At 42.1% G+C, this 11,477-nt stretch overlaps 1 non-coding gene across 1 annotated transcript; it reads left to right on the forward strand.

Annotated features, from left to right (window-relative positions):
- On the forward strand, positions 1 to 105 carry LOC146659559 (U6 spliceosomal RNA). Its single transcript, XR_014913881.1, has one exon. It is a non-coding gene; the product is annotated as a U6 spliceosomal RNA (small nuclear RNA).
- The last annotated feature ends 11,372 nt before the right edge of the window (positions 106 to 11,477 follow it).

An 11,477-nucleotide genomic window follows, 5' to 3' on the forward strand; every position in this document is an offset into this window, starting at 1 on the left:
GTGCTTCGGCAAGCGCGTACGCTAAATTGGATACGATACAGAGAAGATTAGCATGGCCCCTGCGCAAGGATGACACGCAAATGGTGTGAAAACCATCACAGGCCACAACACCAAGAAAAGCACAGTGGGGGGGACTGTGGAGAAGGCAAACGAACTCAACAACTTCTTCAACAGGTTTGACCAGCCCACAACCCCCCCACCCTCACCCTCACCTTCACTACAGAGTCCTCTCCCCACTCTCCTGCCTCCCTCGCTTCCCCCCCTTCCTGACACCATGACACCCCCCTCCTCCAATCCCTCTCTCAGCAGCAAGACATCTCCCCCCCTCCCCTCCTCCCAAACATCTCCCAGTGTCACAGTGGATCAGGTCAGGAGGCAACTGAGGAAGCTTCGCCCCAGAAAGGCAGCAGGCCCAGACAAGGTGTGTCCTAGGATGCTAAAGGCGTGTGCTGCTGAACTTGGGGAGCCGCTACAACGAGTCTTCAACCTCAGTCTGCGACTGGGGAGAGTGCCCGCCCTATGGAAGACATCCTGCATCGTCCCGGTCCCCAAAAAGAACCGGCCCAATGAGCTGAATGACTTCCGACCGGTGGCACTGACGTCACATCTTATGAAGACTCTAGAGCGGCTCTTCCTCAACTTCCTCCGACCACAGGTACAACATGCCCAGGACCCACTACAGTTTGCATACAAGGCGGGTGTCGGAGTGGAGGATGCCATCCTGTACCTCCTACACAGAGCCCACTCACACCTGGATGGGGGGAAAAGGCACGGTCAGGATACTGTTTCTTGACTTTTCCAGTGCCTTTAATACCATCCGGCTCTGTATGCTTCAGGAAAAACTGAACAGGATGGAGGTGGACCCCTGCCTGGTGGCTTGGATATCCGACTACCTCACCGACAGACCACAGTACGTCAGGCTGAAGGACATCACGTCTGACACAGTGGTCAGCAGCACAGGAGCACCACAGGGAACTGTGCTGTCCCCTCTTCTCTTCACCCTGTACACCTCTGACTTCTGCTACAACTCTGAATTATGCCATATTCAGAAGTTTGCAGATGACACGGCCATCATGGGGTGTATCTGGGATGATCAGGAAGAGGAGTACAGAAGTCTGGTGAGGAACTTTGTCGCATGGAGTCACACAAACCACCTGCAACTCAACACCTCAAAGACTAAGGAACTGGTTGTGGACTTCGGGAGGTCCAGAGAAGGTCCACTGCCGGTTCAGATAGAGGGGGAGGAGGTGGAGGTGGTCAACAAGTACAAGTACCTCGGGCTGTGGGTGGACAATAAACTGGACTGGTCATGCAACACAGAGCACCTGTATAAAAAAGCCCAAAGCCGACTGTACTTCCTCAGGAGGCTGAGGTCTTTTAACATCTGCAGGAAGCTCCTGAGGATGTTTTACCAGTCGGTGGTTGCTGGAGTACTTTTCTATGCTGTGGTGTGCTGGGGGAGCAGCACAGCAAAGAAGGACTCATCCAGGCTGGAGAAACTGATCAGGAAGGCTGGCTCTGTAGTCGGCATGAAGCTGGACACTCTGGTGACAGTGGCAGAGAAAAGGACATTAAAGAAACTGATGGACATTATGAACAATGCTGGGCATCCTCTGCACACGGCCATAAACAATCAGAAGAGTCTGTTCAGTGACAGGTTGATTCTCCCCAAGACAAGAACTAACAGACTTAAAAACTCCTTTGTCCCACACGCCATCAGACTGTTTAACTCCTCTCTGGAGGGGAGAGGGAGGGGAAACAGGAAACAGGAGGACAAAGGAGGGGGGAACAACTAAGCTGTAGTGCCTCTTCACCTCACTGTACAATACCTTGTGCAATACTTTTTGTAAATAGTCAACAGTGCAATAGACTCAATACTTGAAATGTGCAATTCAAGTATTCCTATTTATTCTATTTATCCCCTTTGTATATTTTATTTATATTTGTCTCTGTATTTATATATGTGTGTGTGTGTGTGTGTGTGTATATATATATATATATATATATATATATATAACAATTCTGTAACTGTAACTTCGGTCGTTGCTGTGCTTTTTTTTGGAAGTCGAATTTCCCAGAGGAACCCACCCGAGGGATTAATAAAGTTCTATCTTATCTTATCTTATCTTATAAGGAGACAGCGAGGAAGCAAATCTGAATAAACTAAACGCAGGACACGGGACTATCAAAATAAAACAGCAAGTACGAAAAATACTTGGATCGACTTGGCACGGATCGGCCTGGCTGGCTTTCCATTACAATCTGGTACTACCTTTTTTTTTTTTCTTTTTTCTTTTTATAACAATATTGTTATTATTGTTTTCACAAACAATCCATAATTACATAACATATTATAGTGTAAAACAAAAACAAAAAAAACAAACCAAAAACTAAACACAAAGATCAGATCTATCTAAAGAAAAAAGAAAAAAGAAAAAAATACAATACAGTACAGACCTGTGGTCCCAGTAGTAATATGTAGTTTGAACACTCAAGAGAATCCTTGTAGCATAATATTAGAGACATCAGGTTCCACACCTTGAAGAATTGGTCTGTTTTTGAGGGTAGTGCACGTGTAAGATATTCCAATGGCACTAGATCCAACACTACTAGTTGCCAGCCTTTAATAGTTGGTGCTTTTTCATTAATCCACTGCAGTCGAATATTCTTCCCCATCACATAGGTGAGAATACAATACAACCTCCTATTATTCTTAGATATTAAATGCTGGCTGGGGAGGCCCAGTATGAGCGACGCAGGGTCCATCTCCAATTCACAGCCCAAAATCTTCTCCATTTCAGATAACACATTAGACCAAAATCCTTGCAATTTCAAACATGACCAAAAGCAGTTAGGGTACCAAGAGTTAGGGTACTAATTTCTGCTTTGCATTTGAGGCACATGGGTGAATGGGTAGGATTGTATTGATGTCTGCAGTACGTTGATATGTACATTCTGTGTATAATTTTTAACTGTATTGCTTTGGTACGATTACAGACTAAGACTGATTTGGAACTCCTGACATCTTTCCACTCTTCATTATCAATTATTATACCTAATGCCTTTTCCCATGTGTCTTTATGTGAAATCATTGAGGGTGCGAGATATAAAGCCTTATAAAATATCTTCACAGGCACCTCTTTATCTTCTAAAAAGTCATAAATAAAATACAAATCCTCCATTAATTCCAATGCATCAACTGGTTGTTCAAATGCATATAATCGGCAGTAAAATTCTTTGAAGGTGTTATTTATGGTTTCACTGTCATATACGCGATCACTCTGAGCATCACAAATTGCTGTAATAACTTCTGATCATTTCTTGGTAAGATATGCCAAATGTTTTCCATGTTCATAAAGTCTTTGTTTAGTAAACTTACGGTTAAGCTCCTCATCTTGCGTAAAAAGGCTATCTAAGGTTGATCTGACTGCAGCTATCACTTGCTGTGCAGGCAGGATTGGGGGAGTCAGCATAAGTCCTTCCTTTTGTTTTAAGCGCAGTCATTAAAAGATTCTGCTTCCTCAATTTCTGCCACCACTTACTAGTTGAGTAAGAAATAAAAATCCCTCTAGTGTACGCTTTAATAGTTTCCCACAATGCCGGTTGATGGACAAATAAACATCTAAACTCAGTGTTAAAATTGGATACAAATGTATAATCCCTTAAAATAGTTGTAGTAGCTGTATTTAACCTCCAGTATTTTTGCTCTATTCACCATACCTTTAAGAGAAAGATCCAGCACCACATTGGCATGGTCTGAAATTACAATACTATACTATAATATGGTAAATGGACTGATTCTTATATAGTGCTTTTCTACTCTCCTGGAATACTCAAAGTGCTCTCTACAACACGCTGCATTTACCCCATACACACCCATTCACACAAGCCCTGTTACCTATGCTTTCTAGCTATCATTCATCCGATGGATGCATCAGAGAGCAAGTCTGTATCTTGCCCAAGGATATTTGGCATGCAAACTGGGGGGAGGCAGGGATCGAACCACCAACCTTCTGATCAGCAGCTGACCTGCTCTACCTCCTGAGTGCTACATCACTCAGTTTTCACACGATAAAACTGAGTGCAATGATAGCCCTGATTTTACTAAAAAATTAATCAATCCTAGTATGGCATTTGTGTGGTGCAGAGAAAAACGTGTATACTTTATCTAAAGGGTGTTTTATTCTCCACACATCCACAAATCCTAAGTCTTCACAGATAGAATTGAGTGCCTTAGCTTGTGGTGAAAGAGGCAGAGGCTAGTGGGGGAACCTGTCAATAAGAGGATTCAGTATACAATTGAAATCTCCACCCACTATAGAAATGTCAGAGTGCATCTCAGCAAAGTCTGTAAATACTGTGGTCATAAAAACAGACAGATGGGCGGCGGGGGGGGGGGTATGGTAGTAAACATTCAATATAGAAACAACCGCACCTTATAATATTCCCTTGACTATAATGTACCTTCCATGCTTGTCCATAAACACACTATATATTTGAAAAAGGGAGTTTTTTCCTCACAAGGATTGCCACCCCTCTACTTCTTGAGGTAAATGAGTAAAAAAAATACCTGTCCAAATCCACCTTGCTGTAATTTAAGGTGTTCTACGTCATCTAAATGTGTTTCTTTTAAAAGTGCAATATCAACGTGTTCTTTTTTCAAAAAAGGTGAGTATTTTTCTCCTTTTAATAGGATTATGGACCCCTCTTAGATTCCATGTACACAAATCCGGTAGTACCTAACATGTTGACATCATAGCAGTGTCCAAGCATCCTGCTACATAATTACTATACGACATGAACTCTACAAAAAAGGTGGATGTCGAGGCAAGTAATAAGTTGCTGCTCTTTCTGTGGCTTTTCATCAGACTTTTCCCCATTGCTGGGTTTCAAAAACGGCAGTTTCAATTTTTGTGAATAAGATGCTCTCATGACTCATCAAGTGACACTACTGAACAACCATTTGGTGGCATGTAGTATGATGATGTCACCTGCTCAGATCACTTGGAACCCAGGTCAAGCAGGTACTAAAAAAGTACTTGGTGCCAGGTACTATGACCTAATGGAAAACCCTGAAAACCGTGGCGAACTGTGCCGAGTCGATCCGAATAGTTACTAGTGGAAAACACAAGCTTAACACTGAGACCAGGGGGAGACAGACAGGGAGCATGGAACAGGGAGACAATAGTACTAAACAAGAAACGTGAAACACAGGGAAGGCACAGTGAGAGAAAACTAAAGTAAAACTAAAATATAACATAGTGAGAAAACAATTAAGAGAACCAAAACCACAAAGGACACTAAATCGAGGAATATTAATAAAACCCAAAATGACAGCACTTTAACATCAAAATTACACTTCAGAGATGCCAACTTTACAAGTCTTTTTTTGATAAATCTTACTTTTACAAGAAGGAAGAAATTCTAAGAGGCTATCAGAAGTTAATTAAACTTAATTATAGTTAATTGAACTGACACCAGCATTTAAGATCTAAAGTAGCACTTGGCTGTTTTCATTTGTGTTGCTGAAAGAGGTTTCTTAAGTCCAGTGCTGTTTGTATACTAAGTTTCTGTTCCCTGTATTGATGCTGGATAGTATTTTACTTCAAATCAAAGAAGGCTGTTGTCTGAAGTATCAGTATTTTGGTATTTTTATGTTGTTATATATCTGTATTTGACCGTATTCTTAGCTTTACTGGGTTATATTAAAGCAAATGATTGGCACACCATGTCGATATGGATTGAAACCTGTGAGGAATGTTTCCTGAATCCTAAGACGATTTAAGGCAGTTCTCAGGGCAAAAAAGGATCCAACCTGGTATTAGCATCATAAAGTGCCTGGTAGGTGTATAAAAGAACACACAGTGTAAAGTTCAAACATGCTGTAGGACAACTTTTTTTTTTCAGCTAAAAGCAGAAGTTGTCAAAAGTGAAACATATGACAGAGTCAAAAACAACAGTCAAGAACTTCATATTATATTCATATCTGTGACTTTAACACTTTGTATTTCTCAGAATACCAAAAAGTTCAAAAGGCTTTGTTAGGGATCCTGGGTCATTGAGTCAGTATTTTCAGTTTTGCCTGTTTTCCTGTTTCATGTTTTGTTAGGTTAGCCTCGGTCTGTTCCGTTCCACTTCCTGTGTGTGATTAGTCAGATTCAGTTCAGCTGTGTTCTCACCTGTCTCTCATCATCTGGCTGAGGACCATGGCCTCAGATTTGGAGGTGTTGATTCTCATTCTCACCACTTCAAATGAAGCCAACAGAACCACCTCATCTGCAAAAAGCAGAGATTCTGAGACCACCCAAGTGAAAGCCTTCCACCACTTGGCTACGCCTAGAAATTCTGTCCATAAAAATTATCAACAGTCCAAACAAAGTCCAATAACAAAACACAGCTTAGGTTTAGATCCGGGAGGCAGTTCCTCCAAATCATGCCCCGCCAAGTCTCATAGTCATTGCTCACATGACCGATGAAGTCTCCCAGTAGGATAACAGAGTCCCCAGGTGGAGCACCCTCAAATACTCCCCCAGGGACAAGAGGAAGGCTGGGTACTCTGAACCGTCATTTGGCACATACAGTGGGGCAAAAAAGTATTTAGTCAGCCACCGATTGTGCAAGTTCCCCCACTTAAAATGATGACAGAGGTCAGTAATTTGCACCAGAGGTACACTTCAACTGTGAGAGACAGAATGTGAAAAAAAAATCCATGAATCCACATGGTAGGATTTGTAAAGAATTTATTCGTAAATCAGGGTGGAAAATAAGTATTTGGTCAATAACAAAAATACAACTCAATACTTTGTAACATAACCTTTGTTGGCAATAACAGAGGTCAAACGTTTACTATAGGTCTTTACCAGGTTTGCACACACAGTAGCTGGTATTTTGGCCCATTCCTCCATGCAGATCTTCTCGAGAGCAGTGATGTTTTGGGGCTGTCGCCGAGCAACGCGGACTTTCAACTCCCGCCACAGATTTTCTATGGGGTTGAGGTCTGGAGACTGGCAAGGCCACTCCAGGACTTTCAAATGCTTCTTACGGAGCCACTCCTTTGTTGCCCGGGCGGTGTGTTTTGGATCATTGTCATGTTGGAAGACCCAGCCTCGTTTCATCTTCAAAGTTCTCACTGATGGAAGGAGGTTTTGGCTCAAAATCTCACGATACATGGCCCCATTCATTCTGTCCTTAACACGGATCAGTTGTCCTGTCCCCTTGGCATGCTTCACAGTAGGTATGGTGTTCTTGGGATGCAACTCAGTATTCTCCTTCCTCCAAACACGACGAGTTGAGTTTATACCAAAAAGTTCTACTTTGGTTTCATCTTACCACATGACATTCTCCCAATCCTCTGCTGTGTCATCCATGTGCTCTCTGGCAAACTTCAGACGGGCCTGGACATGCATTGGCTTCAGCAGCGGAACACGTCTGGCACTGCGGGATTTGATTCCCTGCTGTCGTAGTGTGTTACTGATGGTGACCTTTGTTACTTTGGTCCCAGCTCTCTTCAGGTCATTCACCAGGTCCCCCCGTGTGGTTCTGGGATCTTTGCTCACCGTTCTCATGATCATTTTGACCCCACGGGATGAGATCTTGCGTGGAGCCCCAGATCGAGGGAGATTATCAGTGGTCTTGTATGTCTTCCATTTTCTGATGATTGCTCCCACAGTTGATTTTTTTCACACCAAGCTGCTTGCCTATTGTAGATTCACTCTTCCCAGTCTGGTGCAGGTCTACAATACTTTTCCTGGTGTCCTTCGAAAGCTCTTTGGTCTTGGCCATGGCGGAGTTTGGAGTCTGACTGTTTGAGGCTGTGGACAGGTGTCTTTTATACAGATGATGAGTTCAAACAGGTGCCATTCATACAGGTAACGAGTGGGGGACAGAAAAGCTTCTTACAGAAGACGTTACAGGTCTGTGAGAGTCAGAGATTTTCCTTGTTTGAGGTGACCAAATACTTATTTTCCACCCTGATTTACGAATAAATTCTTTACAAATCCTACCATGTGAATTCATGGATTTTTTTTTCACATTCTGTCTCTCACAGTTGAAGTGTACCTCTGGTGCAAATTACTGACCTCTGTCATCATTTTAAGTGGGGGAACTTGCACAATCGGTGGCTGACTAAATACTTTTTTGCCCCACTGTAAGCGCAGATGACAGTCAGGACGAAATCCCCGACCTGAAGGTGCAGGGAACACCAGGAGAAACCACAACGTACAGGCAGCAAGCCAAGGGGATACTAAGATACCCACTCAAACTCCAGACTAAGTCCAGCCCCTCTCCAGAAAACTGGGCCTCCTCTCCTAGCCACGGCTAGGCGCACATTGCACCCGACACCCCACAGCTCCTCCTGCGGTGGTGGGCCTGCAGGAGGACGGGCCCATGTCCCTTTTTCGGGCTGTGCCTGGCTAAACACCCATGGACTAATGCCCAGCCACCAGACACTCGCCCTCGGGCACACTCCCCGGGCCTGGCTCCAGGACGGGGCCTCGGTAACCCTATCGTGGGCAGTGTGAACTTTTCCCTTGATCATGTACTCATAGGGGTCTTCTGAATAGCTCTTTGTCTGGTCCCTCACCCAGGATGAATTTGCCATGGGAGACCCTACCAGAAGGCAAAAGCCCTCGGACAACATAGCCCCTGGGATCCCTGGGACACACAAACCCATTCACCACGATAAGGTAGCGATTCGCCCAAACAATTGATAGGTGGAATAAGTGCTTTATAACTGTTGGCATGAAACTTCGCTGTGGTGAACCATAAACTAGTGGATCTGCAAACTTCAGAAATCTATTGGATAGCCTGTGAAGATAAGTAAGTAAATTAAAACATGGACATTGTAAGTTACTGCTGCTGTTTGGCCAATAGTGGGCACTGTATTGCTAATCTCTGGCTCTCTTCCATAGTTTGGTTTTTGTCCTGTCTTTCTGCCCATCAACCATGCCATTCATTGAAGGATGATGGCTGCCCCTTTATGAACTTGATACTGTTGGAGGTTTCTTTCTCTCAAAAGGGAGTTTTTCTTCCCCACTTCACCAAGTGCTTCCTCAAAGGGGGTTATTCAATTGTTGGGATTTTCTCTGTATTATTGTCGGGTTTCTACCAATATAAATACTAGACCTCCCGAAAGCCTCGGGAATTTAATAAAGTCTCAAATTATAAAGCAAGTTTAGTCTTTTATAGCTCCTAAAACTATATCATTAGGTTTATTTTTTTTTTGCTGGACATCTTGGGAAGAAAAAGGAACCTATCCTCTGAACTGACAAAGTATGAGTTTATATGTTCACACTAGTTTCTCTTGTATATCTGAATGTTTTTCCCTCTCTAATGATCATCTGTCCAGATTTTCTTTCTGCTTTTCATGCAGTGCATGCTGGACCACCACCATTTGTGGAAATCATTTGAAAAAACACACTGACAAATTGTTGCATTAACAAGGAAAAGTGTATGTTTGTTTTGAGGTATTATCAAGAAAGGAACAGATGAAAACAGAAGTAAATGAGAACAAGTTGCAGACATTCCCAATGAGTTACTGCTGAATAAATATCCTGTCACACCAACGCTGTGAAAAAAAAAAACTTCTCTGACCTTGCCTATCATCTATATCAGTAAAAAGCAGAAGTTGGACGAAAAGAGAGAAATGAAAGGCGTGGAAACAACTTTTTTTTTGAATGATTCGCTTTAGTTTTAACACAGTGCTATTTTTTGGTGCACAAGTTATGAGAAGCCAGAGGTGTGGACTCGAGTCACATGACTTGGACTCGAGTCAGACTCGAGTCATTAATTTTATGACTTTAGACTTGACTTGAAAAAATGTTCTAAGACTTGTGACTTGACTTGGACTTTTACACCAATGACTTGGGACTTGAATTGGACTTGAACCGGTTTACTTGAAAAGACTTGATATTTTACCCCAAATATAAAATTTAACACGCATATTATATAGAGATTGAAAATGTAACGTCATTCACGGGTAGAACCGCAAAGGATTCTGGGAACTCGTGGCAAGCGGTACTAGCGCACGCAGGCTTTCAATTAAAATCAGTTATACAGCGATAAAAAGAAACACAAAAATGTCAAGAAGCTGTTGTATTATTAACTGCAATAGCCGGTCGCATGACAGCCACGGGAAGCCGACGGGTAAAGAGATCGGTTGTTATCGGATTACGTCGTTGAAGAGAAATTGTTCGAGCCATGTTTCCGAAGTAATAAAGAGGCGACTGGATTGCAGCCATTCAAAGACCAATTATAACGTCCCAGAACACTCCAGCTCACAGGTTAGTCTGCTCCAAGCATTTCCACACAGGTCAGTCTGCTGTTGTAGTTAATGCGTCATTTTTCTTAACATAATTGGTGATATAGGTTACAAGCAAGTCTGGCGCTGAACAGAAATTGTCGCGCTATGCTCCTTTATTTATTGTGTTTATTGTGCATAAATAGTGAATTGTCCTGACACAATATTGCGTTTCGCTTCTGTTATTATGGTACATTGACAAAAACATATACTTTTATTCACAGGATAAAACTGTTGTTTTGTATCACTAATTGCCCAGTGCGATTACAGCATACAGTATTATTGTCACTGCTACATTTCTGTGATGCTACCAGAAATTATTTCCACTCCTAATTAATTACCGTTGAGCTCAAAGGTTATATTAATAAACGGTTAACGAATGTGTATTTATGACGACGATTTGTGAGACTGGTAAACTTATGATACATACGATGGTCTTTACTTTCTACACGGTGCATTTCAAGGTCCTGCACCCATCCGTCGGTAAACTGTACCTGGGCTTGTTGCAGTGACCGGAAGTTACTAAACTTCATGAGTGTATGCACTCACTCCAAGAAGCGTATAATTATAAATATGCATATAAATATGCTACGATGAGATAGCTGACTTCATCTAACTAGCAAATGTTTTCCAGGCTACGTTGGTGATGCAGTTTTTTTTTTAAATGATATTTTAAAAAAAATATCATTTATTTATGTATGATATTTTTGTCATGCGATTTTAAAGCCGGTCCTACAAGCGCATCCAAGAATAACATGCAGCTTATCTCAGAACTGTCGGTGAAAATTATTCTTGGAGCTAGGTTTAATTGAGCTGCATTTTAAAGAGGTGCAATTTCACAATTTGTGTATATTTTCTAAGTTCACTATTTTGTCATGTGTTGAGAAAAACACAGATTTAAAAATTACATGGTCTAATATTTACATTTAGCATATAACTGCAACATGCTTTTTTTCGTTTTTTTTTTTTTAAGACTCGAAAGGACTTGAAATTCAAAATTTCAGACTTGTGACTTTACTTGGACTTTTACACCAGTGACTTGAGACTCGACTCTGACTTGCCTGACATTACTTGAGACTTGACTTGAGACTTGAGGATAAAGACTTGAGACTTACTTGAGACTTGCAAAACAATGACTTGGTCCCACCTCTGTGAGAAGCTCAACAGAAAGACTTCAGCA

This window comes from Rhamphochromis longiceps, linkage group LG11 (genome assembly GCF_057381845.1).
Source record: "Rhamphochromis longiceps isolate RC_006_pf linkage group LG11, R_longiceps_female_GT1.1, whole genome shotgun sequence".
Lineage (NCBI taxonomy): Eukaryota > Metazoa > Chordata > Actinopteri > Cichliformes > Cichlidae > Rhamphochromis > Rhamphochromis longiceps.